The sequence below is a fragment of the Mirounga angustirostris genome, unplaced genomic scaffold (assembly GCF_029215605.1).
Source record: "Mirounga angustirostris isolate CCGP_5_RB_7025 unplaced genomic scaffold, mMirAng1.0.hap1 SCAF_9, whole genome shotgun sequence".
Classification (NCBI taxonomy): Eukaryota; Metazoa; Chordata; class Mammalia; order Carnivora; family Phocidae; genus Mirounga; species Mirounga angustirostris.
The window spans coordinates 32,635,033-32,641,571 of NW_026991717.1; the positions used below are offsets into that span (position 1 = coordinate 32,635,033).

At 44.8% G+C, this 6,539-nt stretch overlaps 1 pseudogene; it reads left to right on the forward strand.

The window, feature by feature from the left end:
• Positions 1 to 882: 882 nt before the first annotated feature.
• LOC123862058 (ribosome production factor 1-like) lies at positions 883 to 2,563 on the forward strand (annotated as a pseudogene).
• Positions 2,564 to 6,539: the final 3,976 nt, after the last annotated feature.

Here is a 6,539-nt window from a genome sequence, read left to right on the forward strand (position 1 = left end):
GAAAAAGGAACTCAGAGGAACAGGGACAACATAGAGAGCAAAAGAAAACAAGCAAAACCACCCAAAGAACCCAAACAACTAAATAACTGTGTGATTAATATCTTGGAGAATTTTAAGGAGCCATTGTGTCTATATTGTGTCCATATCCAGATACAGGAAGGGGCCTGAGGAAATTAAAAAAAGAAAACCGTGGAAATAAAAATTGCAATAGGTTGGAAGCGGAAGTAGGGAATCTCTCAGTAGGTGGGATGAGAAGACAATGTAATAAGGGAGATAAAGAAAAAAATCAGTACCAGATAGAGCCAGGAGATTCCTAGATGAAAAATAAGAGTTCCAGAAATAGAGAAAAGAGGAAGTGGAGGGAGAAATTATGAAATAAATTATACAAAAAAGTGTCCAGAAATTTGAGGACTTGGGTTTCCAGATGAGAAGGGCTTACCAAGTGCCCAGCCCAAGAACTGATATGGCAAGTTGGCACTGTGACATCTGAAGCAGCCAAAAGGCAGAGCAGGTCCTAAGAGTGACTGGAGGTGGGGGGAAAAGGACAAATGCAAGGAAGGGTTCAGGAATCAGAAAGCCTTTGGATTTCTCAACAGAAGTTCCACAAAGTGGAAGACCATGGAGCTATGCTTTCAAATATTATTATTATTTTTATTAATCAAAAATGATTCCCAACCTAGGGGCGCCTGGATGGCTCAGTCGGTTGAGCATCTGACTCTTTGCTTTGGCTCAGGTCATGCTGTCACAATTGTGAGATCGAGCCCGGAGTCAGGCTCTGCACTCAGTGGGGAGTCTGCTTGAGATTCTCTCTCCCTCTGCCCCTACCCCCACCCCTCCCTCTCAGATAAATAAATAAATCTTTAAAAAAATTATTCCTGACGGATGCCTAGAAGCAAACACCATGTGAAGGCTGGGGATAAGAGTGGCAGCTGAGGAAAGAAAGGCCTGAAACGGAAAGCGACTGCCGAAGAACCTCAGGAGGCTGCAGTCGCTGAGGATGGAGCAATGGAAAGCGGGGTCCAACCCCCGAAAGCGGCCACCTTCCCCCCGGGCTTCAGCATTTTGGAAATTAAGAACAAAAAAGGCGACACTTAATGTCCAAGTGGTGGAAACAGTGTAAGAAAAAGCTGGCAAGTAAGAAAAAACTTAGGAGAGAGAAGCTCTTGGCGATAAGGCTCCACCAAAGCCTATTCCAAAGACCATTGACAACCAGAGAGTATATGATGAGACTGCAGTAGACCCTAATGATGAAGAGGTTGCTTATGATGAAGCTACAGATGAATTTGCTTCTTACTTCAACAAACTTCTCCTAAGATTCTCATCACAACATCAGATAGACCTCATGGGAGAACAGTACAACTCTGTGAACAGCTCTCCACAGTTATACCAAACTCACATGTTTATTACAGAAGAGGACTGGCTCTGAAAAAAATTATTCCACAGCGCATTTCAAGAGATTTCACAGATCTGATCGTTATTAATGAAGATCGTAAAACACCAAATGGATTAATTCTAAGTCACTTGCCATTTTAAAATGACCAGTGTTTGTTTGTGTAAAGAAATTAAGAGAAGAGGCAAGGACCCTACAGAACACATACCTGAAATAATTTTGAATAACTTTACAATAAGACTGAGTCATTCTGTTGGACATATGTTTGCATCTCTCTTTCCCTATAATCCTGTTTATTGGGAGGCAAGTTGCCACATTCCACGATCAATGGGACTATATCTCCCTCAGATTTCATAGGTATATACTCAAGAGTAAAAAGAAAGTGGGAATTCAGGAACTTGGACCACGTTTTATTTTTTTATTTTATTTTTTTTATTTTATTATTATTATTTTTTTTTTGCAGAAAAGTATCCCTTTGTCACATTTTTTTTTAAATTTTATTATGTTATGTTGGTCACCATACAATACATCATTGGTTTTTGATATGGTGATCCACGATCCATTGTTTTCGTATAACACCCAGTGCTCCATGCAGTACGTGCCCTCCTTTATACCCATCACCAGGCTAACCAATCCCCCCTCCCCCCTCCCCTCTAAAACCCTCTTTGTTTCTCAGAGTCCATAGTCTCTCATGGTTCATCTCTCCCTCCAATTCCCCCCCGCATTTTTCCCTTCCTTCTCCTAATGTCCTCCATGTTATTCCTTATGTTCCACAAATAAGTGAAACCATATGATAATTGACTTTCTCTGCTTGACTTATTTCACTTAGCATAATCTCCTCCAGTCCCATCCATGTTGATGTAAAAGTTGGGTATTCATCTTTTCTGATGGCTGAGTAATATTCTGTTGTATACATGGACCACATCTTCTTTATCCATTCATCTGTTGAAGGGCATCTCGGCTCTTTCCACAGTTTGGCTATTGCGGTGGACCACGTTTTACCTTAAAATTAAGATCTCTTCAGAAAGGAAACTTTGATTCTAAATATGGAGAATATGAATGGGTCCATAAGCCCCGGGAAATGGACACAAGTAGAAGAAAATTCCACTTATAAAATACTGAAGGAATAGTATTGAATTGTGCTAAACAGGCCTATCCTGGATTTATGATAGAAGACCCTTTTCAAAATGTCATTTACTGGTTTCATAAACCTTTTCATGTTTGGATAAAATATCAAGTGCCATGAATTACCATTCATGGTATCATCTATTTGTATGTAGCACATACAAATAAAAGTCATTTTGGTGAAAAAAAAAATTATTCCCAACCTAGAATTCCTCTCCAGCTGGACTCTCAATCTGTGAGGGCAGAATAAAGAAACTGTTAGGCAAGCAAGGTCTTAACATTTTACCTTTCATGCACTCTTTCTTTTTCTTAGAGAGAGGGAGAGAGCATGTGTGGCCGGGGAGCGGGGGGTGCGGGAGGCAGAGGGAGAGGTCCCTGGATGGCAGATGTCATTGCTCAGAGATAAGCAGCGTGGATGGGGGAAAGCGAGCACGTGTCAGGCCCCAGGAGGGATGCTCCCAAGAAGAAGCAGAGATGGATGGGAACCCAATGAGTTTGATTATGTTGAGAAGAGAGTTCGATCCCCCTCTGGGAAGTGGCATCAAGGGTCAGGAGGGCTGGAGCAGAGGGTTGCCATTTTTCCTTATAAGCTTAGTAGTAATGTGATGGTCAGTTGGAGATGTTAGCTTAGCTAGGCTCCAGTCCTGTTATTCAAGCACTGAGCTGGGTGTTGCTGTGAAGGCAGTTTGTAGATGTGACTCGAATCCGTAGTCAGTTGACTTGATTGAAGTAAAGAAGATTATCCCAGACAATCTGGGTGGGTCTGATTCAAGCAGTCGAAGGGCCTTAGGAGCAGAGCTGAGATTCCCCCAAAGGAGAAGAAATTGCACCCGTGGGCTGCGGCTTCCACTGGCGCCCAGCATCCAGCCTACCCTCTGACAGGCACCGGGGGACTTCACACTCGCCCAGCCGGCCCCACGTTGCACGAGCCGATCCCGCAGCACCTCCCTCTAGTTCTGCTTCTCTGGTTGAACCCGGACTCATACATCTGCTAATTGAATTTTTAAACCACGCTATGGATTATTTGGATAAATGAAGGAAAAATAAATACAATTTCAAACCCTCAGAAAAAGAAAGAAGAAAACAGAAAAGAATTAACTTGAAAAGCACTGGAAGGAAATACAGGAACATGTTTTTAACCAGGGTTTGTGTTTATCTGAAGGTGGTGGGGTCACAGGCATTACAGTTGGTGGTCCCCATAACACACCTTCGGCCCCCCTCTTTCCAGGGAACACAACCGTGCCATGAGACTTTCTCTCTTTGGTTCCCAGAATGTCCGCTTGATGAGTTCAAGCCTGTATGGGGCATAAATTAAAAGTAGAATGGTTCAAAATGTTCCAGCTTGGCCATATTAATTTAGGTGCAGATGACTGAAATGTAGGAGTGTGACAGATTTTTAGCAATATAATTATTTACTCTTGTATCATTCAGAGTTCCTCGTCATCGAGAACAGAGTTCACTCCAGCTAATATTTCCCAGGAAGGGTTTATCGGGAGACACTATAGAGTTCCCAAAATCTCCGGGAGGGTGGATAATCAGGCTTGGAGGCCGAGGTGCCAGGAACGTCACCTGAATCACATCCCAGGGCTGCCTCGGTGGCCACCCACTGACCCCCACGGGGCTCCCCCGCTGCAGCCGGCCTGGGCTGGAGGTCTCTGCCACCACACATGCCACAGTAGGGTTCACATGGTCTCGCCTCTTCCTGCCACCACCTTCTCAACCAAAATTTCCTGAGGGCGCGTCTGACTGGGGGAGTCCAAGCTATCTTCCTGCATCCCAGTCACAAGGAACTCTGCAAAAAGGAGTTCCTGGCTTCTGCCTTGAGACTGAGCATAGAGTCCTTCGTTGGAGAGTCTCCAAAAAACCCAATCTGGGAGCATTTGTTTCTGGGCAGCCCCATTCTGGACGCCCAGCAGGTGTTGATGAAAGCTGGGACCACATTCATCCGCCCCATATACAGGGAGAGGCCACTGGCTGCCACCTGGGCCAGAGGGCGATGTTCGGGGGTGGTGATGCCGTCACCCTTGCTGGGACCCACTGGGCAAACTGCTGCCCCTTCCCAGCCAGGTGGCAGTGCCCCACACAGCTTCTCGGGGCCAAGGCTTCCAGTACCCTTCCCCGTTCTCTGTGCGGGGGTCTGGGGGGGCCGTGCTCTGCCCCTAGTGACTATTTGCTCTCCCTTGACCCAAGGGACTTCCCTCTCCTACCTTATCTTAGGAAGAGGAACCCAGCTTGAGCTGGGTTTAACTCCTACTTGGTGAGGCCCTGTCCTCTTTGTAAAGGTCCATTGTTTTTAATAGGAAAAAGAGTCTGTTAGAAAAAGAGAGATTTTTTTTTTTTTTTTTACATTTTATTGCGGTAACTTATATTCCATAAAATGCGAATATTACAAGTGTATATAGGTCAGGTGAGTTTTTACGTATGTAAACGCACAAATCAAGACAGAGAACATTTCCAGCACCCCAGCAAGTTCTCCCATGCCCTTCCCCGTTCATTACCCCACAAGAGAAAGGTTTCTTTTTTTTCAAAGACATGGAGGAAACTTTTTGAAAAAGATTTATTTGTTTATTTGAGAGAGAGAGAGAGAGCTCGCGTGAGCGGGGAGAGGGACAGAGGGAAAGAATCCCAAGCAGACTCCCCGCTGGGCTCAATGCGGAGGCTCGATTTCTGGACCCTGAGATCATGACCTGAGGTGAAATCAAGAGTCAGACACCTAACCAGCTGAGCCCCCCCAGGAGCCCCAAGAGGAGCACTTCTAACACCACACATTCATTTCACCAATTCTCACACTTCACTGGAGCGGAGTCCAACAGCACCCACTCTTTGGTGTTGGGTTCTTTCACTCAAAGTCTTGGGAGATTTTGATTTTTCTTGTTGGTCCTTTTCCTTAGTGTTCTATAATGAGCAACCTTGACTGTAACTTAGTTTATTTCTTATAATAGTAGCATATTTAAAAATAATGATAACAGTACCTGCCAATTATAACATTTTCAGAAAATACAGGTTTTCTTTTTCCAAGCAGAAAAAGTAGAACCTTAAAAATTGGGGAACTGACCCTATGGCCCAGCAATTGCCCTGCTGGGTATTTACCCCAAAGATACAAATGTAGGGATCCGAAGGGGCACCTGCACCCCAATGTTTATAGCAGCAATGTCCACAATAGCCAAACTGTGGAAAGAGCCCAGATGTCCATAGACAGATGAATGGATAAAGAAGATGTGGTTCATATATACAATGGAATATTACTCAGCCATCAAAAAAATGAAATCTTACCATTTGCAATGATGTGGATGGAACTAGAGGGTATTATGCTAAGCGAAATAAGTCAGTCAGAGAAAGACAATTATCGTATGATCTCACTGATATATGGAATTTAAGAAATAGAACAGAGGATGATGTAATGAGCACTGGGTGTTATATAAGACTGATGAATCACTGAACTCTACTTCTGAAACCAATAATACATTATATGTTAATTAATTGAATTTAAATTTAAAAAAATCGGGAAACTACAAAAACAGTTTATAATGATCTCTATCTCTGTCTCTATGTATCTACATATCTATGTAGCCATCATCTATTATAAATAAGGGCTGCAGGGTGGCTCTCACCTCCTCCTGGGCCCCTCATAAGCACCCCCAACCCCAGGTTGTCCACATGAGTGATGTCTGCCAGCGGCTGGGTCCCACTGCAGGGGGCAGCAGGAGATCCCAGCAGAGGAAAGGCACAAACCTGGCCATTTCAGGGGCCTGCTAGGGTTGATAGTGAGGACAGAGACAGGGGGGTCTCCTTGTGCCTTGGGAAGCTTTTCTGGCTGCAGAAATCCCAGACTGAACCTTGGCACCCCAAGTCTGGGAGGGGCTGTGTGTGGGCCAGAGCCAATAGGAGAAGGAGGGAGGCTGACTGCTTTGTCAGTTCGCTTAGCCTTGAGCTGGTGCTTATAAGCTGGACGGCAGGGGCCCAGGGCCGGAGTCAACCTGGCAGGCCCACGGCAGTGTGAGCAGGGACCGTAGCCACCGTGGGG